The 12,699-nt window shown below is 45.4% G+C and overlaps 1 long non-coding RNA gene across 1 annotated transcript in view; it reads right to left on the reverse strand.

The window, feature by feature from the left end:
- Positions 1–6,811: 6,811 nt before the first annotated feature.
- Positions 6,812–12,699, reverse strand: part of LOC137533861 (uncharacterized) — a 307,467-nt gene continuing 301,579 nt past the window's right edge. Inside the window, exons 3-4 of the long non-coding RNA XR_011024239.1 lie at positions 9,735–9,803; positions 6,812–6,879 (exon numbers count right to left, since the gene is read on the reverse strand). This is a non-coding gene — a long non-coding RNA (uncharacterized lncRNA). The remainder of the gene's footprint in view (positions 6,880–9,734; positions 9,804–12,699) is intronic.

Raw genomic sequence — 12,699 nt, forward strand, 5'->3', positions numbered from 1 at the left:
TACTGAAGGGGGGGAAGGGGGGTCATCTGGCTACCTATACTAGAGGGAAAAAGGGGAGGGGTCATCAGGCTACCTATACTAGAGGGAAGGGGAGGGGTCATCTGGCTACCTATACTAGAGGGAAAAAGGGGAGGGGTCATCAGGCTACCTATACTAGAGGGAAGGGGAGGGGGTCATCTGGCTACCTATACTAGAGGGAAGGGGAGGGGGTCATCTGGCTACCTATACTAGAAAGAAGGGGGAGGGGTCATCTCGCTACCTATACTGAAGGGGGACGGCTGGTGACAGTGGCCTAGGGCGATAAAGAGTACAAATCCGGCCCTGCCCATACGTGATGAAATGCAAGAATTGCTGTAAGTGGATAAACAGCTTTATCCAACCAGTGTTCAAGAGACAGCAATTGGCTGTGTGTTTATCTCACAAAGTAACGGTTTTTGGGGATATTGCACAAAGCAGGGGTAAAATTATTCCAGTACTAAGGGGCCGGGGGGGGGGGGGGGGATTTGGTGAATTGAGCAGCATGTGTCACCCATACCTCAGAACTTATTTAAATAGGAAAGATGGACATTTAAGCCATGCCCCTGCCACACCCCTAACTACAGACTCCGCTACACCCATAGTTACACATACTATAATGATTTCATTTCAAGGGATGGGGATGAAGTTTCATAAACACATTTTTCAGTAAAAAAAATACATTTACATAGTTCTGTACATCAGTCCCGAAAGAGGGCGGCCAAATGGGTAAGAAAGAGGGACAGAGGGATTTAATTCTCAGAGGGACTGTCCTTCTGAAAGAGGGACAGTTGGGAGTTATGGAGTTACCTTACTAGCACAACAAGCGTTACCGAAGCAAGTGTGTATTGCTATGCCTTGTGCATCAGGCCCTCATCTGTTTATCTCATGTATTAGCTCCCCTTATGGTGTGTACACAGGCAAAATGAACATAGGATCGATCATGCGACAGTTAGGGATTTAGTATCAACATTATTCGCCAAGTACGACTGGATTGTACCTGGAATTGGTTTTGGCACATAGAGCAAGCACAGAAGACTTATGGTAGGAAGAAGACACACAATATAACAGCACAAGTGGCAGGATAGAGGTCCATGGAAAACAGGAGTAGTGCTTAAACGCGTTACTGTACGCGTAGATTTTTATGCATTGAACCAGTAATGCGTAAAATGTATGTGTTGATGTTCCTGCACTAACGGGAATGTGTAAAAATGTACGCAATGCGTCCCGCCGACCTCCGAGGTCGGCAAGCTGCCAGCGGGGGACTGGAGCAGCAGTGAGTGACTACGAGGGTACAGGATGGCTGCATGGGGCTGGTAGAAGCCCCAGGTAAGTGAAACTCATTTTTTTATTTTGCTTGGACATTCCCTTTAATAAACAGGATATATCAGTATTGCAACAGTCCAGATACAACAATGAGCAGCATCAGCCTAAAGTAGGAAAGAAGGGGGTGTTTGATCATGTGTGTGTCTGTGTGTGTGTGTGTGGGTGGGAGGGGGGGGGGGGGACGTGGAGTGAGTTCAAGAGGTTAATAGCAGAGGGGAAATGTGTGTTCCTATGTCTTGAGGTTCTGGTGGAGATGGCTCGGAACCTCTGGCCTGATGTCGACCGACTGAAGGTATGGTAGCCTGGGTTCTTATAGCCCTAGAGTGGGAAGGGGTTTCCCAATGATCTTCTCTGCTGATCTGATGACCCTCTGGGACTTGTATCCATCAGCAGATGAGCCAGCATACCAGACCAAGGTAAATGAACAGAGGACAGATTCAATGGTTGCGGAGTACCTCAGAAGTTCCTGAGCCACACCAAACTTCCTCAGTCGGTGAAGGTAGAATAGTATCTGCTGGGCTTTCTTCTGTATAAAGGTGGTGTTGGCCTTCCAGCTCAGTTCCTTAGACATGGTTGTGCCCAGGAGGCAGATGCTCGAGACTCTTTTGAAAACCGTTCCATCAATAAAGATCAATTGGGGATTGGGGGATGCTTCCTAAAGTCGATGATAATCTTGATTGTTCTGGCTGCTCTATGCACCAGTGGCAAACTCTATCAAGCTCCTGATGGTAGGCCTGCTTGGTTACAAGGCCAACAATGTTGGTGTCTTCAGAAAATTTGATGATTTTGACAGTGTTTGCCATGGATATTAAGTTGTTCATTTAGAGGGAGAACAGGATCGGTGACAGGATGCAGCCTTGTGGTGTTCCATTGTTTGTGACCCAAGGTATTGTCAGTGGATCTATTTGCTCTGTGTGCAAACTGGAATAGGTCAAGGATTTTAAGACCGTTTTGAAGATATGACTACGGATGTAAGGGGCAAGAGTCTGAAGTTGTTGAGATGATCAACTCCTTGCTTCTTTGGGGCAGGGATGATGATAAACTTCTTGAAACGTGGGGAACACACCTTCTCTTAGGGACTTGGTGTAGATGAAGGTGAGGAAAGGGGCCAGCTGTCGTGAGCAGGTTTTCAGGCAGGCTGACGACATGGTGTCTGGGCCAGAGGCTTTTCTTAAGTTCAATGTTGCCAGGTGGTGCAGGACATCAACCTCACTCACCTCCAGAGAGGGTGGATTGGGCCTAGGATCATTTCCAGGTAAGGCAGAGGAAGGAGCGGATGGCATTGAATGAGTACTCAGCAAAGAGCGCCTGGCTTTCTAATCTACAGTAAAAAGTAGCTGAGCTCCTAAACTAGCTTGATGTCTTGATGTTTGGTGTTGCATGCTGCAGGAGGTTGTCAATGTTGTTTGTCTATTCATTTAGATCTGGCGCTTCTAGGGTCTTTTAGCCTGTACAGTCGTAGCAAGTTTGAAGGTTGAGCTTGGCCTCACTTGAGGACACAGTCTTTAGGACAGGTTTTGCTGATTCAAAGTGCCTTCTGTACGTGAGAATCAGGTGGATGAGGCAATGGTCAAAGGAGCCTAGTGCAGCCTACAGAACAGCCTTGCAAGCGTTCTTCAGAAGAGCTGAAGGGATGGCTGACTGTTGGCACTTCTATAGTCGAGGCCGGGTTCTGTACAGATACTTCAGTATCTCTCTTTTTCCAGATGTGCCCAAGTGGGGTGCTCAGTATTGCTGGTGCCACCTGTTTGTTCACACTATGCAGAGTTCCCAAGTGCACATATTCCCTCATTGCTGATTCCTTGATAAAGAGGTACTTTAAAACCTTGAAATGTTGGAATCTGGAATTGTTTTCAGCATTAAATTAAGTCTACACTGATGATCCATTCAAGTTTTGTCATTTGAGCACCCAGTTCTCACCTGGGCAACACCATATGGTGTGCATCACTTCAACCATTACTTCTGGAGGTTCTTGACTGAGACAGCACCGAACAGCTACTTAGGCCAGTTCCTTCCAATGTGTCTACAAGGCATTCGGGATCTCCAGATATCTCCAATCACCTCAAGTCCTGATATCAGAAGTGATCCAGTAATCCTGTCTAATCAAACTACTTTCCACTGCTAGGTATTTTAGGAGGCTTCTCAGTACCAGCTTGATAAGTTATAAGTTGCCAGAATTCACCATAAGTTTGGATGGTGGTCTATATTTAGAAAAGTTACTAAAATACATGCCAGCTTTTCCATGTATTTGTCTTGCAATCCAAAACATCTCTAAACACAGACATCGCACAGGACTCCATCCGTTATCTTTTTTACATGATTAGTCCTTCACATATCGCAGTCCAGTGTGTATTTTTTATAATGATGAACATTTTAATGGTATTTCTATGCAAGAGGTTTCCTGGAATTCATCTTATCATGATCTATAAAATTCTCAGACTGCGAACTCAGCCCCCCTCCCAAATTACTCTCATTTCCTGTTCCTCTAACTGCAATCTGTCAACCATCAGTGCACATCTCAGTGACTTGTTTACCCCATAGTTGAATATCTCTTAGATACAATCCATTCCATGGATTAATATACTGTGCTGTGCTTGGCTTCAGCCTCTCTGGGTAGACAGCTTATGCCTGGTACACACCATGTAATTTCCCGCACAGATAGATGGGTCAAATAGATCATTTCCAACAAGTCCGATCTGATTTCTGATCTGATTTCCAATGGTTTTTCTGATCGATTTTGTATAGAAGTGATCAGAAAAACTATCAAAAATCAGATCAAACTTGTTGGAAATTACTTATTCGACCCATCTATCTATTGGGAAATTGCATGGTGTGAACCATGCATTAAAGTACCTATACATCAGACGATGTATGGGCAGACCAACCAAGAGACAGATCTCCCTGTGATCTAATTTGATTGGAGAGTAATCTGTTGCCTGCCCATACACCAGCAGACCGATTCCTGAGAGATTTCTCTCCCGGGAATCGACCTTGTGGTGCCACATCCACTGCCTCGCCGCCCCCTCGGCTGCTGTCCCCCCCTAGTGTACATGTGCCCCCCCCCCCCCACTCCCCTGCATTAATAATTTACCTCTCCGCTGCTTTGTTCAGACTCCTCGTCCGGGTATGCGCCTCACATGGTTGCTGGCGCCCTATGTGTTAACCGGCACATATTGCCAGGGAACCATGTGGTTGTCGGCATGGAGCACGAACTCAGAAGAGGACTCTGGACACAGCAGCAGGCAGCAAAGAGGTAAAGTATTAATGCAGGGGCACGGCGGGGGGAGGGGGTGTACATGTAGACTAGGGGGAACAAGGGCTGGGGGCTTCCGTCACATTTGTCGTTCGATTATTCAACACCGTTACCACCGCACATCCAATCGAGCATGTCGGCCTGACATCTTGCAGCATGTCCGATCAATACATTCGCCCAATTTTGTGCCAAAATTGGTTGCATCATCTATCATGCATGCTTTTGGTTGCACCGATTTGCATCTGATTCGATAATAATTATTGAATTGGATGGTAGATCGCCTGCAAATCGCCTGATGCATGGCCACCTTTAGTGAACAACAGACCCCTAAAAGTCTTGTCAATCTTTGCCATGTGTTATTAGAACAGAGATAAACACCTGAAGAGCAGATAAAGATGGAGGCCATGTTGTGCTGTTGTGTTTACCCCGGCAACAAGGGATACTTCTAGATCAAAAGACATTTCTTAGCATGGCAAGATATACAGCAATAGACAAGAATGCAAAGCAGGACTTTTACTTGGATTAAGATCTCTGAAGTACCCAATCGACCATGTCGGCCCAAGATTGTCCAGCATGTCCATCCGAAATTGGTCAATTTTGTCGATCGGGAATGCTCTTGGCAGCACAGATTTTCATCAGATTCAATAATATCTATCGAATCTAAAAATCGTCCACCAAGGCTACAGATGTATGGCCACCTTAAATCTTTATTGAACAAGCAAAATAATTAACAAAGAAAGCGTTGTTGTTTCAGGAGAGTGTGGGACCTGGATTAAACAAGTCAATGGCCTCAATTCACTAAGATCATGCTGCCACCACACAGTGAGAGAGTTATCTTATCTCTTCATTCCTTAAGTTACCTCCTCTGTAGTTAAGTTACCTCCTCTGTAGTTATTTTCACACGCAGTTATTTAACAGCCTGTCTTTAACTTTAGAATTCTGGAGTAACTAAGGTGCGTACACACGCACTACCAGCGGCAATGACGGGTCCGCCAGACCCTCCCGCTGGGAGGACTTTTAGTCGACAGTAGCGCATGTGTACGAGCTGTCGGCGGACTGATAAGGCCGTTTCTGAACGATCCACTCGGCAGATTGTTCAGAAACAGCCTTGTCAGTCCCAGACTGGTCCGCCCAGCGGGAGGGTCTGGCGGACCAATCGTTGCCGCTGGTAGTGCGTGTGTACGCACGGCACCTTTAGAGATCTCACCTTAACTTAAAGATAAAAGCGTTAACTCTAAGTTTGTCTGAGGTAAAATATTTTCTAAATACTACATGTCTTATCACCATGGTGATTACTCTAGGAACGTTATTAAAGACAGGAGATAAGCTTAGTGAATTGAGGCCAATGATATTTAGGTGGGGGCTAAATGTACTATGAAAAATACTACTTATTTCTTATTCAAAATAGTACTTTAGAAAAAAAAAACTAATGGGAGTTTAGATCAGTTTTTAAAGTACTACAGCACATTTAAAAAATTAAAAATAAAACAACTTGGTGAAGCTCTAATTTTTTGGGAATTAGTCGATCAAAAAGTTTAACAGCAAATCCCAGGTGTTAGATAAGTGCTGACTAGTTCTCAATACTTCTTAAAGGAAACCTAAAGTAAAAAAAACAATGTCCACTTACTTACCTGGGGCATCTCCCAGTCCCCTTTAATCTTCCTGGTTCCTCGCCATAATACCGCACTACGCCGTTCCTCCGGTGTCCCCCTCCAATGCTGGATGCGTGGCCCAGTGCTGTGCATGTCCTCTATCACACTCCCCTGGCTGGGATTGGTTTGGGCTTGTGCAGGATGGAATGGCTGAGCAGAGGATGACGGGGAGAGAGCTTAGCGCATCGGCGCGCGAGATCCCCTGTAAAACTCCGCCCCAGGACTTGGCGCCTTTCAGCATTAGGCGGTCCTGGGGCTGCCACCTTCCTGATACCTATCGGCGTTAGGTGGTCGGGAAAGGGTTAAGCAATGCCCAGTGCACTACTTATGCTCGTCTCTTCAGAATTTCTGGCCTCTAAAGTCCCTCCAGTTTGATTCTCTTCAGCCACCTGTAATTTTGTCTAAAACTTTTAAATGAAAAAAAAAACAACAGGCAAAAGGAATAATGATATTTTGGAATACCCTGAAGATTATCTTAGAAAGAAGAAATATTTTGCTGACAAATGGATGTCAGACTGTTTGATATAAACGTTTTATTTATTTACTTTTTTTGTAATAAGAAAATGCAATAATGGAAGGAAATATAAAACGAGCCTCTGCCTGCTATCGCCCTCCAAACAATAACTTGGCTGCCTAGTAAAGAGACAGAGAAAAAGAGAAATAATAAATGGAAAATAAGGAGTACATTTCCTGAAAATAACAAAAAAATAATATGTACAAATAAAACCCCTAGACTTTTACTCAACAAACTTTACTTATGAGTTCTCACGTATAGAAGTTCTATACAGCCTGATCTCACATCTGTTGTTTTTAAAGGGAACTTGAAGTGGGTGGACTATGGAAGCTGCCATCTTCATTATATAATAAGCAACAGCAGTTGTCTGATTCTGTGCTGATGTTCTTCCTCTAATACGTTAATCAAGGATTGAACTTCATTCGAATCAGTAGTGGATACCCCTTTTTCCACAGAAATCTTTACCTTTTCTCAAATAGATCATCAGGGGGGGTCTGTATGGCTGATAGTGTGGTGAAACCCCTCCCACAGTGTGATGTCATAGCCGTGGTCCTGACAGTTTGCTGTCTGTGAACCTCGTTGCATTGTGGGCAATTCTTCCAACTGCCAAGCAAGCAAAATCACCCTCTGTGCATAGAACTCTCAGTAACGTACATTCCCTACAGATCACTTGGCAGAACTAAAGATGTCACCACCTGTAAAAGATTTTAGGTATCAAAAGAGATGTAAGCAAGCGGCACCAAATGCTTAGACCGGCAGGTTGGGAGCCTTGGGTGCAGCACCAATGTGCCTCCAGCCAAAGTAGATCAATGTGCATAAGAGAATGCACATTGGTGCCCGGAACCCTGGTTTTCTCTTATGCACAAAAGATTTTAGGATGTCAATCAGGGAGAGGAGAGATTTTACAGGGGGCAAACACTAACTAAATAATCTATAAATGAATACTGTAAAAAATAAGCAATTTTATTCTGTTATGTTATGTTCACTACATTTCCTCTTTAAGTCATTGGCCCAGAATAAGCACGCAGATCAGATGCTGTACTCTGGTCTGACGCAGCTGGCTGCATGCTTGTTGCAGGTGTGTGACTCACAAACATCTGAAGCCAGTGGCTCAGCATGGCAGCCAGGCAACTGGCATTGTGTATAAGGGAATGCAGATAGTAGCCTCCATATTCCTCTCACTGCAGGTTCCCTTTAGAGAGCACCTGAACTCACACTAAGGCCTCGATTCATCAAGACTTATCGAATTGGTTAACGACAGTTCGGTAAAATACCAAATTCGTTAAGTTGATTTCAGGATTCATCAAATTTATCTACAGCTGTTAGCGAGCATTCGGTAATAATTTGGTAATCATTCGTTAGTGATGCGTTAAAACGGAAGAAAGTGCAATTCATGAAAATGAAAGTGGGCGTGGTTTAGCGTTACAATTAGGATTAGTTATCTCCTTCACTGCTCTGTTGTTATTCCTGTCAGATCATTGCTGACAGAGAAGATGGAGGCATTTGAAGTGGTTATGTATCAGCTGAGAGTGATTTGAAGGCGCAGAAGGGCAAGAATAAGGTCTAGAACCATATCAATTTGCAAGAGAATAGATTTATTTTCTATAACAGGACATCTGCATTTCTCTTGAATCCTCTTGTACGAGAAGACAGGCAGTGCCAGGGTTAACTAATTTGCTAGCTGCTCTATATTTTTTAGAATGGAATCCTTGTACTTCCCTGTTCTCCACTGGGCTCCCATTTTTCCTCTATGCGACTGGCTCCAGTCAGAGCTACAAATGGGATGGGGGGGTGGGGGGTAAGCGGCACAGTGAGGGGAAGCCTATTCAAACTGGAGGACAGGCATGTATAAGGCCCCCATACTACACATGTTGGCTTGTGTAATGCAGTATTATAGATTTAGTGTTAGATTAGGGTGCCTTTTAAAGAACAACTATCACAAATGTGATAGTTTTGGGTCTTGCAATTTGTTATTCATTTCATAACTTGCTCTCTGTTATACATTTTATTCATCATGTTACATCTGTCATTGTAATCACCAGTTCTGTATTTTGTACCAGTGTCCATATTTGATGTATATTATTGTCGGTATCATTATGCAATCATTGTCGGTATCATTATGTACTTCTTGTTTTCCTACTTTTTACAGCACCACAGAATATGTTGACGCTTTATAAATCAATATTGTTAATAAATGTAAGGTTCATTTTGTAATAGCATTAAAAGAAAAGCAGTATTTCATTATACATGGCTACAATTTGTTTTCCGGTCAGAGAGCTGAATTCTCACTGCTTGTGGCAGCATTGTTGGAACAGACCATGTTTAGCAAAGAGGTCCGCAAACGCATGCTATACAAAAGTCGCAGCAAACTAACAACCTACCTCGTCGAAACAAGTTTACCGTTGAAATAGACAAACAATGGTATTTTCCAACGACGTTGTTCACACAGCAATACAGGTAGTCCCCGGTTAATGAAGAGATAGGGACTGTAGGCTCGTTCTTAACCTGAATCCGTTTGAAGTCGAAACACTGTGCCATCTCTGTCCCCTTTGCATCCTATGTGCCCCCCTTTGCCTTCAGTGTCCCCCTCTGTGCCTCTCTATGTTCCCTCTGTGCCTCCGTTTGTACTTCCTGCATTGCTTCCTCTTTGCCCCCTCTGTGCTGCCTCATTGCCCCCTCTGTGCCTCTCATTGCCTCCTCTGTGCTGCCTCATTGCCCCCTCTGTGCTGCCTCATTGCCCCCTCTGTGCTGCCTCATTGCCCCCTCTGTGCCTCCTCATTGCCCCCTCTGTGTCTCCTCATTGCCCCCTCTGTGCCTCCTCATTGCCCCCTCTGTGGTGCCTCATTGCCCCCTCTGTGCCTCCTCACTGCCCCCTCTGTACAGCCTCATGGCCCCCCTCTGTGCCACCTCATTCCCTATCTGTGTCTCCTCATTCCCCCCTCTGTGCCGCCTCATAGCCCCCACCTGGACTCACCTCCTTACGAGTTCAACGCTGTCTGTCCTCCTCCCTCCGCATCCAGCTTCTTCTAGCCGCGTTCAGCACCTGAGGAAGTGACACTCAAAGTCACGAAACAGATGATTGGATTGTAACACTAAGGCTTATGACAATATAATTGCATCAAAACAATATTATATTTCATTGGGGATTACACACTGATGAGTTGCGGTGCGACAATTAGTCGAGATAACAAGCAGCATATGGTGCGTTGCCGGATCACATGTGCGATCATGGATACGATGCAAGTATAAAGATGCATAGAGATGGCTCAAACCTCCGATTTTAGGTTTGCGAACCTCGAGCGCAAACTTCCACAAAAGTTCACGAACATGTGAACTTCGCGAACCGCAATAGGCAGACAACCTTTCAAAACTACAAACACTAATTCTGGCCACAAAAGTGATGGAAAAGATGTTTCAAGGGGTTTAACACCTAGAGGGGGGCATGGCGGAGGGGCATACACGCCAAAAGTCCCCAGGAAAATTACGGATTTGACGCAGAGCAGGGTTATAATCCCTAAAGGGCAGAAATCCCATTGCATTGCTAAATTGGAGGCATAAAGTGCTTTAAAATATCTTGCATGTGTATACATCAATCAGGTAGTGTAATTAGTGTACTGCTTCACACTGACAGACCAAACTCACTGTGTAACCAGGGCCGGATTTAGGGGCAGGCACCCGAGGCCTGGAACTAGGGCGACAGAATCTGCTACATTCCGAAGGGCGGAATGCACCTGTCATCTGCCATAAGAGCTGCTCGCCCACTCTGGAAGTCCGCAGCCGCCCTGCTCTGACTGTCCGTCTGAGCCTGTCTGTGTGAACAGAGCAGCTCTGCGATTGCCAGCTAGGAGCAGTGCACTCACTGTGAGGCTGCAGCTTCTTGCACGCAGATTCTCTCTCCCAAGTCCGCCCCGGGCAGCGGTGACTTCCTATACAGCCGTAACACTCTCTAACCTCTATCAATCAATGTGACGTCGGCCAGCCAGGAGTGTGGAGTGGATGTGAAGGTCTGGTGTCTCCCGGTGCAGCTGGGGTTGATTTATCATGGATAAGAGAATCCTAGTGTGCAGGCAGCGTGCAGCTCCAGAGTCCAGACCTTCTTCCCCCTCCTTGAAAAAAGTTTATCTGCTGTGCACAGCGATCACCTCACTCCCAGCGTGTGTGATGCCAGAGGGTCTGACAGCAGGGGAGATAAAGGCTGCTTTAAGTAGACACCATTGAAATTACTGTACTGTATGACTGATGTTCACTGTGCCGACCCCCCACCCCGGAAACAAATGTCCTAATTTCTTAAGATAACTATACTTAGGGGGCTTCTTACCAGTCCCAATCCTCTCTTTGTTGTGATACATAAGCCTGTCACACTGGGATTCTAATGCTCTTGATCTACCTCTGTCCACTCTCTGTGAGCTTCTATTCAGATGTGTACAGCAGCCACAGCCCTGTAGTCCAGCTCCTTGATCGCTGTACAGCCTGTACTTTCGCAGTTTGGCACTATAAATTCCCCAACTGGCCCTGTCGTGATTCACTGGGACCAATCACACATAGCTGGGAGTGTTCTGCACATGTGCAATTTGCGCAACATTATTTGCGCAGAACTTTCCCAGCCATGGGATTTCAATTCTAGGGTGTATGTGGCCAGCCTGGGACCACACATGTGCAGTGGCGCAAGACTGGGCTCGATCACAGACTCCACTGCAGGATAATATAGGGGATCAGGACGACGGCAATTAAGCAGATGGATTCAAGGTGGCTGGAGGAAGCCCCAGGTAAGTGTAAAACCTTATACTTTGGCTTCAATTCACTAAGCTTATCAAACACTTTATCAAACATTTGATAATTTACCTCATGGGTAAAATCTAATTTTGAATTCACTAAGGTGTTATAGATTTATTGAACATTTTATCGATAAAACGTTCAATAAATCTATAACACCTTAGTGAATTTTAGATTTACCCATGAGGAAAATTATCAAACGTTTGATAAAGTGTTTGATAAGCTTAGTGAATTGAGGCCTATATCTCAGGTTTCTTTCTCAGTGTACCGCTGAGACAAAGGAAAAGTTCTATTTTACTAACCTGGGGCTTCTTCCATTCCCTCATAGCCTTACGGGTCCCTTGGTTTCTCCTTATCTGTTACATTGTGCCGCTGTCCCCATCCAAAAGCTTGCCCACTAGACCAGTTGTGGGCTACTGCGTATGTGCGGCCCTTGCCATGCACCTCCTCAGTTGTGCTCCTGTGGATGGGAGTATTCTGCGCATGAGTAAAATACTGCCAGCCATTGGAGTACGATCAAGGAAGTGTGTAGCTTTGGCTGTGCATATGCAGTACCCCACTAGCGATTTTTAAGAAGGAAATAGCGTTAATGTTGGGGGCGGTTGGTGACAGTGGGCCTAGGGTGGAAAAAAGTACAAATCCGGCCCTGTGTGTAACCCACAGCAAACAGCTGTTTGTGTAGTGACGGCCGTGCTGGACTGGTGCGCACGATGGTGAGAGTGCAGGCGATGGCGGTTTTTTAAGCCCATATGGTCGGGCTGAGGTAGCTCAATGACAGAACAACAGTGACTGAGTGTCCAGCTGATCGAATTTGGTATGTTCACAATGAAGCAACAACCTTATTATCTTGGGTCAGGTATGCCCCGAACACACTCATATAGCTGACGGTCATTGCTTCATTGTGATACGCAAGCCCCTTTACCACGGCAAGGTAACGATCATGAAGGGGAATTGACACATGCTTTTTGTTTTGTTCTTGTAGCCCCAGTGCATCCAGAAAAATTAGGCAGGCATGTACACACACCAGAAAAATGATTATTCTTTTTGTTCAGGAATCCACCTGGAGTCCTGGACCCTGTTGGTGGTGGCAGAGAAGGCAGTCAAGCGTCCTGCAGGCAGAGATACTGTGTGGGGACTGACTGATTCCCCGGGTACGGCCAGGGAAT

This window comes from Hyperolius riggenbachi, chromosome 10 (assembly GCF_040937935.1).
Source record: "Hyperolius riggenbachi isolate aHypRig1 chromosome 10, aHypRig1.pri, whole genome shotgun sequence".
NCBI classification, from domain to species: domain Eukaryota; kingdom Metazoa; phylum Chordata; class Amphibia; order Anura; family Hyperoliidae; genus Hyperolius; species Hyperolius riggenbachi.